Source organism: Myodes glareolus, chromosome 16, assembly GCF_982192425.1.
Source record: "Myodes glareolus chromosome 16, mMyoGla1.1, whole genome shotgun sequence".
NCBI lineage: Eukaryota > Metazoa > Chordata > Mammalia > Rodentia > Cricetidae > Myodes > Myodes glareolus.
Window position 1 is genome coordinate 69,778,555 of NC_142041.1, and position 20,485 is coordinate 69,799,039.

Below are 20,485 nucleotides of genomic sequence, written 5' to 3' on the forward strand. Positions count from 1 at the left end.
GTACTGGATCTTTAATCAATATAGTCTAATGCCTTGGCTCAACATTGAATCCTATCTTGTCCTAACTCCAGGGAGAGAAGTTGTGGCTGAGGACTTGAAATTCTTTTCTGGAATTTGGAACTGCAGTTTTTTTTTCTTTTCTGGGACTTTTGTGAATCTCTTTGTATACTTCATTAGAGCCAGAAGAGAAATTCCAGGTATCTTATAGCATCACACTCTGTAGAACCTCAAATTCAGTAACTGTACAGGGGTATATTCTATGACAGATGAACCTGGCATAAGACCAGTGTGAATAAAGTTTATTACAGAATATTTTCTGAATTTATACTTGTGGATAGAATAACCATGCTGGCAAATATAGAATGACTTGCTAATATGTATAGTTTTAATATGAAATACAATATATAGACCACAAGTTTCTAAAATTTAAATTTGACTGGTTATTCTGAATTTCATGTGAAAACTATCTAGAGGGAGGTGAAGCAGTTGGGAGTGGATAGAGGAAAGGGTCAAGGTGACCCTGTAGGAACAAGGAAACAGGAATTCTTTTCAGTTTCATTTCAAGGTAGCTCAGGAGACAGAATTTCACATCCTTCCATTGACCAGCCATTGGGTACAGATGGTATGTAGTTGGGAAAGAATCAAGGCCTTGAGGAAGGTGGCTTTCCTCAGCTAACATTAATTTAATGAGAAGGTTGGCATCTGGATAGTGCCACAAAGGAACTTATCAGAAAACCAGAAAAAGGTTTTGAAGGGACCATGTAGGTAGTGCATTAGGGAATTTATTTTAGTCACCACCATTAAAACTAATATCCCCATGTTAGCTCTTAAATGCATGACACCAACTGTATGTGATGGCTTGTATTGACAAAGACAACCTCACTGATGGTACCTGAATGGCATCTTTGCCATTTTTTTCTGAAGGGTCCGGTTAAATATCATCTCCTCATATAAAGTCCCTGCTCTCTGTTTCTATTACTTTTTATCTTTATCTTTCCTTCCTAAACCCCACAGCATTCTAATGTTAGTCTAGACTCCGACCACTCCTCTGACAAGTCACAGAACATGACACAGAGTCTTACTTCTTAGTGACTGTGGATACTAATTCCTTTCTCCCTTTTGATAGGAGCAAGGAGTCATGCCTTTTGGTAGAAAAATCCTCCTGTGTTTTTAATTACATCCTGGCTTCTATCCTCTAGAAACTTAAATCCATTTGTTTTTTTCCCTCTATGTCCTGAATTTTTAAACTATTCTTTTTGGCCAGTAAGAATACAACTTTCATAAACTAAACACACAGTGTTTTTGATCCTCACCTTTCCTTGTTGTCAATCTTTTCCCTTTTTCCACTTATGAAGTTACTTACACATTTGTTATTCATTTTCCTTTATTCTCTTTATAGGCTTAATGTCAGCCCATCTAAATGTCTTCAACCATGCTCACTTACACAGAGTGTGAAAGATTACTATTTTATTTTAGCCCAAAATATGTCTACAAGAGAAACATAATCTACCAGAAAGACAGAAACATAGTCTACCAGAGAGACATGGTCTACCAGAGAGATATGGTTTAACACAAAGTATGTCTAAGCCATGTTGACTTCCCCAGTATGAGGAGATGTGTTGGCACAAATCTATTTTGGAATAAGAAGCAATGACTTTATTGATTTGATATTGGATTTGTGCTAGTTACTTTCACACACATTCCATTAATATTAATAAACATTATTGTATAGTTATCGAATCTAAGTGTAAGCCTAAATCTATTTTGACAATGTTATTTTTACATACACATCTATGTAATGGAAATAAATTTATTCTTCTCTTTATAAATTTCAAGGAATAAATGGGATCTACTGAAACTGAGAAGCTTCTGTAAAGCAAAGGACACTGTCAGTAAGACAAAAAGGCTGCCTTCTGACTGGGAGATCTTCACCAACCCCTCATCAGACAAAGGTCTGATCTCCAAAATATACAAAGAACTCAAGAAACTAGGCACTAAATCTCTAAATAACCCAATTAAAAAATGGGGTACTGAACTGAACAGAGAATTCACAACAGATGAACTTCGAATGGCCAGAAGACACTTAAGGTCATGCTCAACCTCCTTAGAAATCAGGGAAATGCAAATCAAAACCACTTTGAGATACCATCTTACACCTGTCAGAATAGCTAAAGTCAAAAACACCAATGATAGCCTATGCTGGAGAGGGTGTGGGGTGAGGGGAACACTCATCCATTGTTGGTGGGAATGCAAACTTGTGCAGCCACTGTGGAAATCAGTGTGGCGGTTTCTCAGGAAGCTGGGAGTCAACCTCCCTCAGGACCCAGCAATTCCACTCTTGGGAATTTACCCTAGAGATTCCCTAGCATACAACAAAAGCATTTGTTCAACTATGTTCATAGCAGCACTATTTGTAATAGCCAGAACCTGGAAACAGCCGAGGTGCCCCTCAATAGAAGAATGGTTAAAAAAGGTGTGGAACATATACATGTTAGAGTTTTACTCAGCGGTAAAAAATAATGACATCTTGAATTTTGCATGCAAATGGATGGACATAGAAAACGCTTTACTGAGTGAGGTAAGCCAGACCCAAAAAGAGGAACACGGTATGTATTCACTCATAAGTGGATTCTAACCATAATTTAAAAGTATTTGAGCCTATTTTTCGTGATCCTAGAGAAGCTAAATAAGAAGACGATCCTGATGAAGATTATTTAGCTATCCGCCAGGAGGTAGGAAATAGTCAAGAGTCCCAGGTAACCTTGGGTGCATGGGGGGGGTGGGAGGGTTGTTGGAAGGGGAGAGGGTTCGAGAGAAGGGAGTAGGGGAGGAATGGAGAAAGCTCGGTTGACCGGGATGGGGGGAAGGGAGGAAGGATGAATAAGGGATCAGGGAAGAATATATTTCAACTAAGGGAGTCATTTTAGGGTTTATAGGAAACTTGATTATATATGGGATCCCAGGTCCAAGGAGAGATCCCCAGATTGTTCTCTGGACAGAGGAGAGGGTGCCTGAACCGGCCTTGGCCCACAACCATACTGATGAATATTTTCCATGTCACCATAGAACCCTCATCTGGCGATGGATGGAGATGGAGGCGGAGAACCACGTTGGAACACTGGACCTAGCTCCCTAGGTCCAAATGAGAGGCAGAATGAAAGAGATCGTGAGCAATGAAGGCAAGGGCACAGGAAACCTTCATCCGACGTTGGATGGCAATACAGATGGAGACCCATATTGGAACACCGAACTGAGCACTCCACAGTCCAAATGAGGAACAGAATGATGAAGAAAATAAAAAAAGTAATCAGGACTGCGAGGGATGCGAGCACCCACTGATACAAGGGGACTGATATAATGGGAGTTCACCAAGGCCTGTTGGACTGGGACTGAACGAGGACATGATCCAGCCAGATTCTCTGAATGTGGCTGGCCCGGAGCCTTTTTGAAAAGCCGTTGACAATGACACTGGGACTTGCTTCCTCTGCATGTACTGGATTTTGGCCCTCCAGTCTGTTTGGACTCTCACCTTCCCTGGACCTGGAGGGAGGGGGGAGGAACTCGGGCTTCCCACAGGGCAGGAAACCCTGACTGCTCTGGGGGATGGAGAGGGAGGGGGAGAGGGAGTGGGGGGAGTGGGAGGATGGTGGGAGGAGGGGCTGAAATGGAAACTTTTATAATTTAATAATAAAAAAAAAGAAATAAAGCATTAAAAATTAAAAAAAAAACAAAAAAAAAACAAAAAAAATAAATTTCAAGGAATAAGTCTAGGATTCCAGGTGAGGAATTATGTAATCTGTTAGGAGAATACTTCAAAATATATTTCCAAAGAGCTTTGGGGAGAGTTTTTAAAAATACAGTTTATCCTTTCCTACTTTTAGAGATTCTGTTTCAGTAAATCTGAATAATAACATTTACATTTACATTTAAAATACCATTTCCTAGGAGCCTCTATTGTAAGAGATAGGTAATATTGGACAGAGGCAAACATTTGTGGTTTCTTTTAGGGACTTAAATTATGACTGGTGAAATGTAGTTTAGTGGTGGATTCTGAAATCACACTCTTTTTGTAGAAACAAAAGCTGAAGCATGAAGAAGTAACATGTAGACAATTCTCCTGAAATAAAGAGTTATCAGCCTTGTTAATTTTAATGTTCTAAAGAATTCAGTAAATGGTGGGGATGAAGTACAATGAACATTATTACAGACACATAGGAAAGTGATCAGAATAAACTCTTCATTATATTTTAAAATCTGTTCTCCAAAAGAAGAGATCATTATTTTTAAAATTTTTATTTGGTTTGGAACAATTGATTCCAGGAGAACAAATGGCCACTTAAAGCTTACATACTGATGCTGGCGGGAATCTGCTCCAACCTTTGTGCTCAGTAATCACTATGGTTAAGAGCAGGACTTCTCATCTGACTACACCAGTCTAAATTTTGTATGAAGTCAGTTACTTAAGGGTATTTTAGAGAACAAGTTAATGGGAAATCTTGCCATATTATATTATATGTAGCAATAATGCTCTATGAGATGATTATATCAGAGACAAATTTTAAAAAAATGAGCCAACTTAGAGAATAGAATAGTTAATTAAGGTATGACTTTTGCATGTATAGGTTACCAACCATGAAATATTCCACAGATATGGAGTATTAGATTTGACCTATATGTCAGCCAAAGAATTTATTGATAAAATCTCAAAAGTGTATATATATATTCTGGGGAGTGTTTTGGATTTAATTCATTCATTTTATTAAATTAAGCTTTTGATAGCATGTATTATATTGCATATTCTTAAGTTATCAGAATAGGATATATATGTTTTATCTACTTCAGCTGACGTGATCTATTTTTTATTGTTTTTATTGTGGTATACATTTTTCTTCACTCCCATTCCTTCTTCCCTCTTTCTTTATACCATCTCCCATGACCCTGACACTTTCAATTTACTAAGGAGATCTTGTCATTTTCTTCTTCCTATTTAGATCCATGTATCTCTTAGAGTCCTATTTGTTGTCTAGATTCTCTGGGGTTGTGAATTGTAGGCTGATTTTTTCTATATTTTATGTCTAAAAGCCACTTATAAGTGAGTACATATTAGATTTGTTTTTTTGGTTCTGGGTTACTTTACTAAATATGGTTTTTGTCTAGATCCATCCATTTGCCTGCAATTTCAAGATGTCATTATATTTTACTACTGAGTAGTAATCCATTCTTTTAATGTACCACATTTTCTTAATTCATTCTTCAGTTGAGGGGCATCTAGGTTTTTTCCAGGTTCTGGCTATTACAAATAATGCTACTATTTGACCACATGTCCTTGTGTTACTATAAGACTGGTTTTGGGTACCAGCTGCTCAAGATGGTTCCAACTTAATTATCTGAAATGGTTCACTTTCTTACAACATTCTGGCTAGAACTCCAGATAAGCACTTCAGAAAAAACTTTATTGACTACTCAGAGACTATTTGCAATTATACCAGATAATAATCTTTGAAACTTAACCATCCTTTTAGTTTTACAGGATCCCATAGAAAGAACATTGCCTTCATGACAGCTGGAAGTATTTCTAGATGATGGCCCTTCTCCCAACAAAGTCTGTCCTCAGGATTAGGGCCATCAATTAGTGGCTGATTATAACTGGTATAGGGTCAGGGGTTGGAGAGGAAATTTTGGAGGTTCAGGGATTGGTGTAGGAGGTCCTTCTGTCTATGGGTTGCTTTTATTGGTTAATGAATAAGGAAACTGCTTTGGCCAATACCAGGTAGAACTTAGCTAGGTGGGGAAAACTAAACTAAATGCTGGGAGAAAGAATACAGAGTCAGAGAAAAGCCATGTAGCCCCACTAGAGATAGACACTGGAACTTTACCCAATAAGTCACAGCCTCATGGCAATATACAGATTAATGGAGATGGGTTGATTTAAGATATGAGTTAGCCAGAAATAGACTTAATTTGTTAGCCAAACAATATTGCAAATAATATGGTTTCTGTAGAGGACCGCAACCACATTCGCCATTCCAAGATGGCGCTGACATCCGGTTCCACCGCCCGGTGAACAGGATAACGTGCATGTGTTGGTAAATTTCCAACGCTGTAGTCCCTGCCTCTCCCGAGGCGTCATCTGGGATGATGGGCAGCTGACCAATCTGAGAGTGACACGTCCGAGGCGGGGACTGTTTCCTATATAAGGGCTGGGTTCGCCTCGCTCTGGGTCTCCGCCATGTTGGCTTATGCTCTCGCTCTCAAGATGCATTAAAAAGCTGTTCTGCAGAAGGATCCTACGTGCCCTGCGTCGTTCTTGCTGGCGAGACAGTAGCGCGGGACAGGTTTCTGTATGATTACTTCAGGGCTGAGCAACAGGTAACAAACAAGCATCTTTCTACAACACAGGAATCTCATTTTATAGAAAGGAAATTGAATGAGATATTAGGTAGATTAGTGTGAGCTTAGTACCTTGGTATAGATTCTTGTATACTGATAAAATTTCAAACTATATTTGTTATAAGAATATGCTCCTATTTCTTTTTTAGAACTATTTTAAAGTGATTTTATTGCATTATTCATTGTTCTCTGTTTCCCTTCCTTTCTCCGCCCTCCTATTCTGCCCTCACCCATGATACCCATGCTTCCAATTTATTCAGGATATCTTGTCTTTTTCTACTTCCCATGTAGATTAGATGTATGTATGTCTCTCTTAGGGTCCTCATTGTTGTCCAGGTTCTTTGGGATTGTAAATTGTAAGCTGGTTTTCTTTGCTTTATGTCTAAAAGCCACTTATAAGTGAGTACATATATTTTTCTCTCTGGGTCTGGGTTACCTCACTCCATATGATGTTTTCTAGATCTATCCAACTGCTGGAAAATTTCAAGATGTCATTATTCTATTCTGTTGTGTAGTACTCCATTGTATAAATGTACCACATTTTTCTTGTCCATTCCTCAGTCAAGGGGCATCTAGGTTGTTTCCAGATTCTGGCTATGACAAACATTTCTGTTATGAACATAGTTGAGCACATGTCCTTGTGATACAATTGATCATCCTCTGGGTATATACCCAAAAGTGGTATTGCTGGATCTTGAGGAACATTGTTTTTTTGAGAAATCACCATACTGATATCCAAAAGGGCTGTACCAGCTTGCACCCCCACCAGCAATGGAGGAGTGTTCCCTTTACCCCAACCCTCTTCAGCATAAGTTGTCATCAGTGTTTTTGATCTTGGCCATTCTTACTGGTGTAAGATTGAATCTCAGAGCTGTTTTGATTTGCATTTTTCTGATGGCAAAGGATGCTTAGCATCTCCTTAAGTGCCTTTCAGCCATTTTAGATTCCTCTGCTGAGAGTTCTCTGTTTAGGTCTGTACTCCATTTTATTTTTTAATGAATTATTTGTTCTTTTGATGACCAATTTCTTGATTTTTTTTATTTTGGCAATCATACCCCTGTCTGATGTGGGATTGGTGAAGATCTTTTCCAATTCTGTAGACTGCTGTTTTATCTTGCTGACTGTCCTTCGCTTTATAGAAGCTTTTCAGTCTTAGGAGGTCACATTTATTAATTGATTCTCTCAGTATCTATGTTACTAAGGTTATATTTAGGAAGTATTCTCCTATGCTAATGCATTAAAGTGTACTTCCCACTTTTTCTTCTATGAGGCTCAGTGTGGTTGGTTTTATATTATGGTCTTTGCTACATTTAGACTTGAGTTTTGTGCATGACGATAGATATGGATCTATGTTCATTCTTCTATATATTTATATCCAGTTTGTCAGTACCATTTGTTGAATATGTTTTGCTTTCCAATTTGTAATTTTTTGTTTCTTTGTCAAAATCAAGTGTTTGCAGGTATACAGATTGAAATCTGGGTCATTACTGAATGTTTTATGAGTTGTAAATGTTCTTTGGTAGAATTATTGGGGTCACAAATGTAAACTATCATACAATCAGCAAATAGTGAGAGTTTGACTTCTTTCCTGATTTGTATCCCTTTCATCTTCTTTTGTTGTCTTATTTCTTAGCTAGGATCTCAAGAGCTATATTGAATAGATAAGGAAAGAATGGAAAACCTTGTCTTGTTCACAGTTTCAGTGGGATCACCGTGAGTTTTTCTTTATTTAGTTTGATGTTGGTTGTTGGCTTGCTGAATATTGACTTTATTATGTTTAGGTATGTTCCTTTTTTCTCTGCTTTCTCCAAGACCTTTATCATGAAGAGATACTATATTTTGTTGAAGATTTTTTAGCATCTAATGAGATGATCTTGTGGCTTTTATTTTTCAATTTGTTTATATGGTGGATTACATTGGCAGATTTTTTCACATATTGAACCATCTCTGCATTGCTGGGATGAAGCTGACTTGATCATGGTGGATGATATTTCTGAAGTGTTTTTGGATTAGATTTGCCTTTATTTTATTGAGTATTTTTGTATCAATGTTTATGAGTGAGATTGGTCTGTAATTATCTTTCTTAGTAATGTCTTTGAGTGGTTTGGTATCAGGATAATTGTAGTCTCTTAAAAAGACTTTGGCAGTGTTCCTTCTGTTTCTATTGTGTTGAACAATTTGAGAATTGGTAGTAGTCCTTCTTGAAAATCTTAGAGATTTCTGTGCAGAACCATCTGGTCCCTTTTTTTTTAAAAAATTTTTTGTTTTGCTTCAAAACTTTTGATGACTGTTTCTATTTCTTTAGTGGTTAGTGGTTATTGGTCTTTTTGGTCTTTTTAATTTTTTATCTGGTCTTATCTGGTCTTGATTTAATTTTGGCAAGCGGTATTTATCCAGAAAGTTGTCAATTTCCTTTAAGTTTCCCAATTTTGTAAAGTACAGGCTTTAAAAGTATAACATGATGATTCTCTAGATTTCCTCAATGTCTGTTATTGTGTCCCCCTTTTCATTTATGATTTTGTTAATTTGGATATTCTCTCTCAGACTTTTGTTTACCTTGTCTATTTTGTTTCTCAAAGGATCAGCTCTTTTTCCCATCAATTCTTTGAATTGTTTTCTTTGTTTCTATTTTGTTGATTTCAACTCTCAATTTGATTATTTCCTGCCTTCTAGTTCTCCTGGGTGAGTTCGCTTCTTTTTGTTCTAGAGTTTGCTGGTGTTCTGTTAATGTGGGATTTTTCCAGCTTCTTCATGCAGGCATTTAGTGGTATGAACTTTCCTCTTAATTTGACTTTCATAAATTTGGTATTATTTGTGGTCATTTTCAATGAATTTTATTAACTCTTTAATTTCTTCCTTTATTTCTTACTTGACCAATTGGTGATATTGGTGAGCATTGTTTAATTTTTATGTGTTTGTGAGCTTTCTGAAATTAATATTACTGTTAAATTATAATTCTAAGCAATGGTGATCCAATAAGATATATTGTTGTTATGCTAATTTTTTGTGTCTCTTGAGGTTTGTTTTGTTACCTAGCATGCGGTCAGTTTTTGAGAAGGTTCCATGAGGTGTTGATAAGGTATATTTGTTTATGTTTTGATGGATTGTTCTATAGATGCCTGTTAAGTCTATCTGAGTCATGACATCTGTTAGTTCCCTTATTTCTTTGTTAAATTTCTGGCTTGCAGATCTGCCTAGTGGTGAGAGTGGGGTGTTGAAATCTTCCACTTTAATGTGTGGGGTTTAATACGTGATTTAAGCTTTAGAAGTGTTTCTTTCACATACGAGGTTGCCCTTGTATTTGGGATATTGATGTTCAGTACTGAGGTTTCCTCTCGATGTATTTTCCTGTGACAAATTTGAAATGTCTTTCTTTGTCTCCCTTGATTGATTTTCATTTGAAGTCTATTTTGTTAGATATTAGAATAGGTACATTAGCTTGTTTCCCAGGTTCATTTGATTAATTTTTGTTTCCAATCCTTTACTCTGAGGTGATATCTGTCTTTGAGGTTGAGGTGTGTTTCTTGTATGTAGCAGAAGAATGGATTTTGTTTTCATATTCAATCTGTTAGCCTGTGTCTATATGTGAGTTGAGTTCATTTATATTGATGGATATTAATGACCAGTGATTTCTACTTCCTGTTATTTTAGTTTTCATTTTTGTTGATGATATTGTGTGTGGTTTTCCATTCTTTTGTATTTGTTGCTGTGAGATCATTTATTGTCTTTGGTTTTGTGGATGTAGTCAAATTCTTTAGGTTGGAGTTTTCCTTCTAGTACTTTATATAAGGCTGGGTTTGTGACTAGGAATTTGTTAAATCTGGTTCTGTCATGGAATATATTGTTTTCTCCATCTATATTGATTGAAAGTTTTGCCAGAGCACAAGTTGATGCGCTGTTTGCCGTCCACTGCAGCCCCCCCCCCCCCGGGTGTGATTCTTTGTCACATGTGCAGCTTCCGGGTTTCTGTACTCTGTCCCTGGATTCTGGGTTTCTTGTTCTGTGTATGGAATTGATTTAATTACATTTAACTTGTCAAGCAATGCATATTTCTCCGTCTTTATCAAGTACCAAGGTGGAAACTAAAGCAGTCTAGGACCATTCCTGTCACCATAGCATTTTTCTAGTCATGACTCTGCAACCATGCCATCTGCTGGATAACAGGTAATATGGCAGATTTTGTTACCAATGCAACCTTTAGTAATTTTTTTTTTGCTAATTCTATGGATTTTATTATGTGAGGCTTATATGACTATGGGGATACCTCAATTTATTGGTCACTTGGTTTCGGTTTTCTTCTCCATATTCTTAAGGAAGAATATGGCACTCTTAGGAATGATGCAATCTTTATGGACTAATAATGAACAGCTAGTTGACAGAATTAATATCATTGAAAATCAGAGGTTATCTGAACAAGTTAATACTATGGCAGACAAAATTGAATCCATATCTAAGGGTACTAGGAAGTTATCTGAAAGGATTCTTCCTGTTGAATTTGACAATCAAAAGTTGTCAAAAAGTTATGATAAATTAACAGAAAGAACGTATCTCCAGGATGGCAATCTACACAATATTCAAGTAAAGTCCAAGGAGAAGATGCTATCTATAAATGTGAACATTCAAACCTTGGAATCACAGGTGCAGAATGAAGACCAGAGACCTTATGACTCTGTGAAATCACTAGGAATATACACAGGCCAGGAGATTCAGGCTTTAAAAAAGACAATGATAACAAGATTTGAAATGACTGAGGAAATTATTGGAGCTAATGAATAGGTAAAGAAGGCACAAGGACAGGATGCAACATCACCAGTGGCTGTCAGAAATGGTTTACCCAGGGGAGCTTCCTACCCTGTAATTTACTATGACAAAGTATCAGCTTCTAAAGTCTCAAAAGGAGCCAAAGAAGGTAGATAAATACCTATAGGAATGAATGATCTAAAAGAAATTAAGCAAACTGCCATAACTTATGGCTTGCATTATGCATTTGTTAAGAAGATGATAAAGACCTGGGCTTTTAAGATCAGGGTAACCCCTCATGACTTTTTTTCCAGTTAGTTTTAGCAGTCCTAGATGACGGACCTTCCTTGATTGTTGGAATTCATTTCTTGGAGGAATCCAAAACATGGAACAACAGGGAAAAGCAAAAGGTCTTGAGTTTTCCCAAGATCAAATTCTTGATGAAGACTTTATGCTGACCCACAGATCCAAGCTCTTTACAATGAAGGGAATTTTATCCCTATGCCAGAAAGTAGCCTTGAATGAATGGGACAGCATTCAAGAACTAGGAAAAAGAATCGAACCATATACCAGGGTTAGACAGGAATAGAGAGAACCCTTTACTGACTTTTTACAAAGATTAAGCAAGGCTATACAAAGAGGAGTAACAGACCCAGAAACTAGATGAATCATTTTTGAATCTCTGGCTTTTGAAAATGCAAACTTAGAATGCAAAAAGATAATTGGGCCTTTAAGGTTTAGATTAGCACCTGTGGATGAATGGATTCTACACACAGTGAATGTTGAGACATTTGACTATAATGCTGAGTCTTGGGTAGGAGAAGCAATTTACAAAGTAATGAGGAGACATCAAACTGCCAAATGTTTTATTTGTGGTAAAATAGGACATCTGAGAAGGGATTGTTGGCAAGGAATTTTTAGGAATAGTATCTCCTCTGTGAATGGCAAAAATAGGAGACCTTGGGCTTCAGGAATATGTAGAAGGTGCGGTAAAGGCTGACATTGGACCAATGAATGCAGATCAACAACAGACAGATAAGACAACCTGATACCATTGGGTAACTCCCTGAGGGGCCTCTCACAGGCCCTCAAGCCAAAAGTGGCCCAGTTGTTCCCAGTAACTGTGGAGAACATGTTGTACCAGGAAAATTAAAAAATCCAGAATCGTCGTTGCAAGACCATACTGTTTTAAATAATGGCATAAATTTGGAGGATAAGTCAAAAATTCAACTAGAAAATAAAAAACATATATTCTGGCAAACTTCTATAAATGATCAGAGACCAAAGCTAAGAGTGTGTATAAATAGAATTGTGATTCTTGGCTTGATAGACATAGGTGCAGATGTGAATATCATTACTCCAGAATCTTGACATTCAAATTGGCCTCTTCAAGTGGCAGATGTTCAATTACTAGGAATTGGAACCATATCTCAAGTTAAACAAAGCACAAGATGGGTTGACTGTATTGGTCCAGAAGGTCAAAGAGGGAAGCTGAGGCCATATGCAGCAGATGTTGCAATAAATTTATGGGGTCATGACCTGCTACAACAATGGAATACCCAGATTAACATTCTTGCAGTCCCAGGAACTCATAATTCTGGGAAGGATATAATAAGGTACTATGAACAAAGGTCACTAGCCATTCAGGTTGTAGAAGAACATAAAACAACTAGCAAAACTTTAGAGGTACCAACAGCCATACATTTGAAATGGTTAACTGAGAAGCCTATATGGATTAAGCAGTGAACTCTAGCTGAGGATAAATTGCAGGCTTTGGAACAGCTGGTACAAGAGCAACTAAATGCTCACCATATTGAAAAATCAACTAGTGCTTGAAATTCTCCTATATTTGTTGTAAAAAAGATATCTGGTAAATGGAGAATGGTGGCAAATCTAAGAGCTGTCAATAAGGTTATTTAAACTATGGCCCTCTACAATCTGGAATCCCTTTGCCTTTTCTATTACCAGAAGGATGGCCTTTTTTTCCTCCAAAAATTTCAAAGGAAGGATGGCCTCTTATAGTTATTGATTTGAGAGATTGTTTCTTCACTGTACCTTTACAAAAAAAGGATAGGAAAAAATTTGCCTTCACAGTGCCTACTTAGACTAATTCTCAGCCTACTATAAGATATCAATGGTCTATCCTCCCACAGGGTATGCTTAATAGTCCCACATTGTACCAGTACTTTGTAAGTCAGCCATTGGTAATAATATGTGAGCAATTTCCTAAGTCTATAATTTACCATTACATGGATGTCATTTTTCTGTATGATTCAAACATGGATACTTTAGACAGAGTGTTTGAAGAAGTAAAAAAGTTTTACCTCAATGGGGATTGCAGATATCTTCTGAAAAAAATAAAGAGAGGAGATTCTGTCAATTACCTAGGTTATAAAATAGGTTTGCAGAAAATTGGGACACAAAAGACACAATTTAGAAGAGACCAGTTGAGGACTCTTAATGACTTTCAAAGATTGTTAGGAGACATTTCCAGTCTACCACCCACTGTTGAGATAACACCTAATTTAATAATTCATTTAAACAAAACCTTAGATGATGATAAAGGTTTGAATAATCCCAGAGAATTAACAGCTGAAGCAGAAAAGGAATTGACAATGGTTGAAGAAAAATTACAGGAGGCACATGTGGATAGGGTGAATCCAAATTTTATTTTTGTTCTAGTCATATTGCCTTCCAGAATTTCTCCTACAGGAAATTTAATGGAGAGGGTAGATTTTATTTTATAATGGATCCTTTGAACCACATAAACCAAGTAAAATATTAAAAACTTATGTGGAAAAAGTTTCTGAATTGATTATAAAAGGTAAATTGAGACTTCGTCAACTGGCAGGTATAGACCAAGCAGAAATTACTGTGTCTTTCATTACTTATGAAATAAAAAGTTATGGAAAGACAATGAACCACGGCAAAGAGCTTGTGCTAATTTCTTTTTTGGGAGAAGTTAATACAACTAATCCCAAAAGCCATAGAATTAACTTTATTTAGAGGACTTCTTGGATTCTTCCCTGAATTATACGTGATGCTTGAATAACTGGATCTATACATTTTATACTGATGGAAAGAAATCAGGGAAGGCAGATTACAAATCAGAAGAATTAATTAAGGTGGAACACAGCCCATATAATTCTGTCCAGAAGTCAGAATTATACGCCATTCTCATGGTGTTAAGGTATTCTTAATATAGTTACTGATTTATTGATGTAGGAGGGTCATCTGTCTATGTGTTACTTTCATTGGTTAATAAAGAAACTGCCTTGGCTTTTTGATAGAGCAGAATTTAGATATGTGGAGTAGATCGAACAGAATGCTGTTCTGTAAGAAAGATGGTTCCAACTTGGTTAGCTGAAATGGTACACATTTTTACAATGTTCTGGCCAGACTTCCACAAATACTCAGAGACTATTTGCAATCATACAAGATATTAATCTTGAAACTTAATCAAGACACCATGACACTACTGACCTCAGTTGAAGGAAGAGATTAGTATAGTAGGCGGCAATGCAAGAATTCCTCCAACATCATAAAAAGCAACATGCTAACACCAGAACTCAGCAGACACATAATAAGAAGACTTGATCATCCTAATCCATGAGAAGTAGAAGAAAGTGACTTTAAACATAATTTTATGAAAATGATGGAGACCTTTAAAGAGGAAGTGAAAAACTCCCCTAAAGAAATGGAAGAGAAGACAAAAAAAGTTGGAAAAAAAATTAATAAATCACTCAAAGAAACGCAAGAAAACCAAGAAAAAGCGATCAAACAGGTGAAGAAAACAGTTCAAGACTTGAAGACTGAAATAGAGGCAGTAAAGAAAACACAAACTGAGGAAATTCTGGATATGAAAAATCTGGGTAAATGAACAGGAACTACAGAGACAAGTATAACCAACAGAATACAAGAGATAGAAGAAAGAACCTCAGGCATTGAAGATACTATAGAGAAAATAGACTCATTGGTCAAAGAAAATATTAAATTCAACAAATTCTTAGCACAAAACATTCAGGAAATCTGGGACACCATGAAAAGACCAAACCTAAGAACAACAGGGGTGAAAGGAGGAGAACTCCAGCTCAAAGGCACAGAAAATATATTCAACAAAATTATAGAAGACAACTTTTCCAACCTAAAGAAGGATATCCCTATGAAGGTACAAGAGGCTTATAGAACACCAAATAGACTGGCTCAAAAAATATCCCCTTGCCATATAATAAAACACAAAACATACAGAATAAAGAAAGAATATTAAGAGCAGCAAATGAAAAGGGTCAAGTAACATAAAAAAGTAAACCTATCAGAATTACACCTGACCTCTCAATGGAAACCATGAAAGCCAGAATGTCCTGGATAGATGTGCTGAATACACCAAGAGACCATGGATGCCAGCCCAGACTACTATACCCAGCAAAGTTTTCTTTCACCATCAATGGAGAAAACAAAATAGTCCATGACAAAAACAGATTTAAATAATACGCGTTCACAAACCCAGAATTACAGAAAGTACTAGAAGGAAAACCTCGACCAAAGGAAGCTAACTACACCTACAACAACAAAACATCTGATAACCCCCCAACCATCATAATCCAAAGAAGGGAAACACACAAAAACTACTACCAAAAAATGACTGGAGTTAACAACTACTGGTCATTAGTATCACATAATATGAATGGACTCAATTTGAAGAAGGAGGCTTAAAAGAAATCCACACTAGCTCATATTGAGAAATAGATGGTTATTTATTTAGGCATAGACTCACAAATCAGAATCCTCTGCTTGAATGGAGATCAGAAACCGAAATCCGCAACCGGAACAGAGAGGCCGGAAAGAGGCCTGATGTAGGCTTGCTCTACATCAGCATATATAGTATAAGAGGCCACACCCCTAGTGGGCAGGTAACCACTGGCTGCAAGACTTCCTACAGCACTTCCCCTTTTTGTTTAATTAAGAGCGTTCTAAGTCTAATACAAAATTATATACAATAAGAAAAAATATATTCAATAATTATTGTATCCTAACTAGTTTAAATCTTGTATAATAAATAACTTGGCCAAGTCATGAGAGGAAAGCATCAGCATATATAGTATAAGAGGCCACATCCCAGTGGGCGGGTTACCACTAGCTGTAAGACTTCCCACAGCAATATAATAGTGTACATAAGTGACCCCCAAAACCCTACCAGAGAACTCCTATAGCTGATAAATACCTGCAGTGATGTGGCGGGATACAAGATCAACTCAAAAAAGTCAGTAGCCCTCCTATACACAAAGGATAAAGAAGCAGAGAGGGAAATCAGAGAATTATCACCTTTCACGATAGCCACAAATAACATAAAATATCTTGGGATAACACTAAACAAGGAAGTGAAAGACCTATTTGCTAAGAACTTTAAGTCTTTGAAGAAAGAAATTGAAGACGATACCAGAAAATGGAAAGACCTCCCATGCTCTTAGATAGAAAGGATCAACATAGTAAAAATGGCAAGTCTACCAAAAGCAGAAGAGGAGGACCCACTTAAAATAAATAAAAACATGCCTTCTCTTTTGTTTCCTTCAGAAAAGCAGAGTTTAAATTATGTTTTAAACGTGTTCATTTGGTTTGCAAAGTTTACAGGTATGTTATTGTATATAAATTCCAATATTTGTAGTGGTGACTCCCAGCAATACTTTATTATTTTAATAATAATCATTTTTTACTATTTATTAAGATTTATTTTCCAATCTTCTTCACCTATTTTTTTAGATGCTCTAGTTTCCTTTCCTGATGTCTTCTGACTATCTGTGTATTTGTTAAAACCCATTTTTAGCTTCCCAGAGAGGTGAGTGGGTGCTCACCTGGGCAGCCTGCCTGCCCAGGAAGGGAGCACAGCCCCCCCCCCAGCTTCTGCAGCAGGGTCTTTGGTGTTCCAAGGGACCCCTCCCCTCCCCCCCACTGCTGCAGGCCCTTTGTCTCCTGGGTCCTGGGAAGACCAGCCAGCCCTGTTGCCCTGCTGAGGAGTTCTTCCCAGAGAGGTGAGTGGGTGCTCACCTGGGCAGCCTGCCTGCCCAGGAAGAGAGCACAGCCCCCCCCAGCTTCTGCAGCAGGGTCTTCGGTGTTCCAAGGGACCCCTCCCCTCCCCCCACTGCTGAGGGCCCTTTGTCTCCTGGGTCCTGGGAAGACCAGCTAGCCCTGTTGCATTACTGAGGAGTTCTTCCCAGAGAGGGCTGAGGAGCTCTATCCAGAGAGTGCTGTGAAGTCCTACCCAGAGCGTGCTGAGGAGTTCTATCCAGAAAGTGCTGAGGAGTTTCTTCCAGAGTGGGGGAGATGGGCAGGCGCCAATGCAAGAATTCCTCCAACAACCTGAAAGGCAACATGACATCGCCAAAATCCAGGGAGCTCGAAACTAGAAGAATTGAACACCCTACTCCAGAAGAGATAGAAGAAATCGACTCTAAGTGCTTCTTTATGAAAATAATAGAGGAACTTAAACAGGAGGTGAAAATCTGCCGTAAAGAAATGGAAGATAAATATAACAAAAAAATTGAGGAAATGAGTAAAGAAATGGAAGAGAAATATACCAAAAAGTTTGAAGAAATGAGTAAATCCGTAAATGAAATTCTGGGAAACCAAGAAAAAACAATCAAACAGGTAATAGAAACAGCTCAAGATTTGAAAACTGAAATGGAGTCAATGAAGAAATCACAAACCGAGGGCCGGCTGGCTATGGAAAATCTGGGTAAACGAACAGAGACTTCAGAAACAAGCTTAACCAATAGAATACAAGAGATATAAGAAAGAATCTCAGACTCTGAGGACACCATAGAGAAATTAAACACTCTGACCAAAGAAAACAGCAAATCCAACAAATTCTCATCACAAAACATTCAGGAACTGTGGGACACAATAAAAAAAACCAAATCTAAGAATAATAGGAGTAGAAGAAGGAGAAGAATTGCATTTCAAAGGTCCAGAAAATATACTCAACAAAATTATAGAAGAAAACTTTCCCAACCTAAAGAACGATATTCCTATGAAGGTTCAAGAAGCATACAGAACACCGAATAGACTGGATCAGAAAAAAACATCCCCTCGCCATATAATAATCAAAACACAAAACATAAATATTAAAGAAAAAATTTTAAGAGCTGCAAAGGAAAAAGGTCAAGTAACTTATAAAGGTAAACCTATCAGGCTTACACTGGATTTCTCTATAGAAACCATGAAAGCCAGAAGATCCTGGATAGAGGTACTGCAGAAACTAAGAGACCATGGATGCAAACCCAGACTACTATACCCAGCCAAGCTATTGTTCACTATCAACGGAGAAAACAAAATATTCCAGGATAAAAACAAATTTAAACAATACGTAACTACTAACCCAGCCTTACAGAGAATATTAGAAGGAAAATCACTACCGAAGGAATCCAACATTCCCAACACGGCCTACAATAACTCGAACATCTAGCGATCATTCACAAGCACAAATCAAAGAAGAAAAACACATACACTCTACTACCTAAAAAAAAAAAATAAATAAAAAAAAATGACCGGAGTCAACAACCACTGGTCATTAATATCACTTAATATCAATGGACTCAATTCACCTATAAAGAGGCACAGACTTAGAGATTGGATACGAAAACAGGATCCAACATTCTGCTGTTTACAAGAAACACACCTCAACCACAAAGACAGACACCTACTCAGAGTAAAGGGTTGGGAAAAGGTTTTCCAAGCAAATGGACCTAAGAAACAAGCGGGCGTGGCCATTCTAATAGCTAACAAAATCGACTTCAAACTAAAATCAATCAGAAGAAATGGAGATGGACATTTCATACCCATAACTGGAACAATTCAACAGGAGGAAGTCTCAATCCTGAATATCTATGCTCCTAATATAAAGGCACCCACATATGTAAAAGAAACTCTTCTAGAACTCAAGGCAGTCATCAAACCACACACACTAATAGTAGGAGACTTCAACACTCCTCTCTCACCAATGGACAGGTCAATCAGACAGAAACCAAACAGAGAATTGAGAGATTTATTGGAGGTATTGAATCAAATGGACTTAACAGACATCTATAGAACACTCCACCCAAATAGGAAAGAATATACCTTTTTCTCTGCAGCTCATGGAACCTTCTCGAAAATTGACCACATACTCGGTAACAAAGCAAACTTCCACAGATACAAAAAAATATTAGTAACTACCTGTGTCTTGTCAGATCACCATGGACTAAAATTAGAATTCAACAACAATGCTTCCCCCAGGAAGCCAACAAACTCATGGAAACTGAGCAGTCAACTACTAAATCACCCCTGGGTCAAGGAAGAAATAAAGAAAGAAATTAAACTCTTCCTTGAATTTAATGAAAATAGAGACACAACATACTCAAACCTATGGGACACTATGAGAGCAGTGCTAAGAGGAAAGTTCATAGCACTAAGTGCCCAATTAAAGAAAGCGGAGAAAGCACATATTGGAGACTTAACAGCACACTTGAAAGCTCTAGAAAAAAAAGAAGCTGATTCACCCAGGAGGTCTAGAAGACTGGAAATAATCAAACTGAGGGCTGAAATCAACAAAATAGAAATAGAGAAAACAATCCAAAGAATCAATGAATCAAAAAGCTGGTTCTTGGAGAAAATCAACAAGATTGACAAACCCCTATCCAAATTAATCAAACGGCAGAGAGAGAACACGCAAATTAATAAGATCAGAAATGAAAAGGGGGACATAACCACAGACACAGAGGAAATTCAGAGAATCATTAGATCTTACTATGAAAGTTTATATGCCACAAAGTTGGAAAATGTAAAAGAAATGGACATTTTTTTAGATAAGTACCATATACCAAAGTTGAACCAAGAACAGGTGAACAATCTAAATAGACCTGTTAGTCGCGAAGAATTAGAAGCTGTTATCAAAAATCTCCCTACCAAAAGAAGCCCAGGACCAGATGGTTTCAATGCAGAATTCTACCAGAACTTCCAGGAAGAGCTAATACCTATACTCCTTAACGTATTCCGCAATATAGAAACAGAAGAGTCATTGCCTAACTCCTTTTATGAAGCTACAGTTACCCTAATACCAAAACCACACAAAGACACAACCAAGAAAGAGAATTACAGGCCAATCTCACTCATGAACAACGACGTGAAAATTCTCAATAAAATACTGGCAAACCGAATCCAAGAGCACATTAGAAAAATTATCCATTATGATCAAGTAGGCTTCAGCCCAGAGATGCAGGGCTGGTTCAACATACGCAAATCTATCAATGTAATACATCATATAAATAAACTGAAAGAAAAAAACCGTATGATCATGTCACTAGATGCTGAAAAGCATTTGACA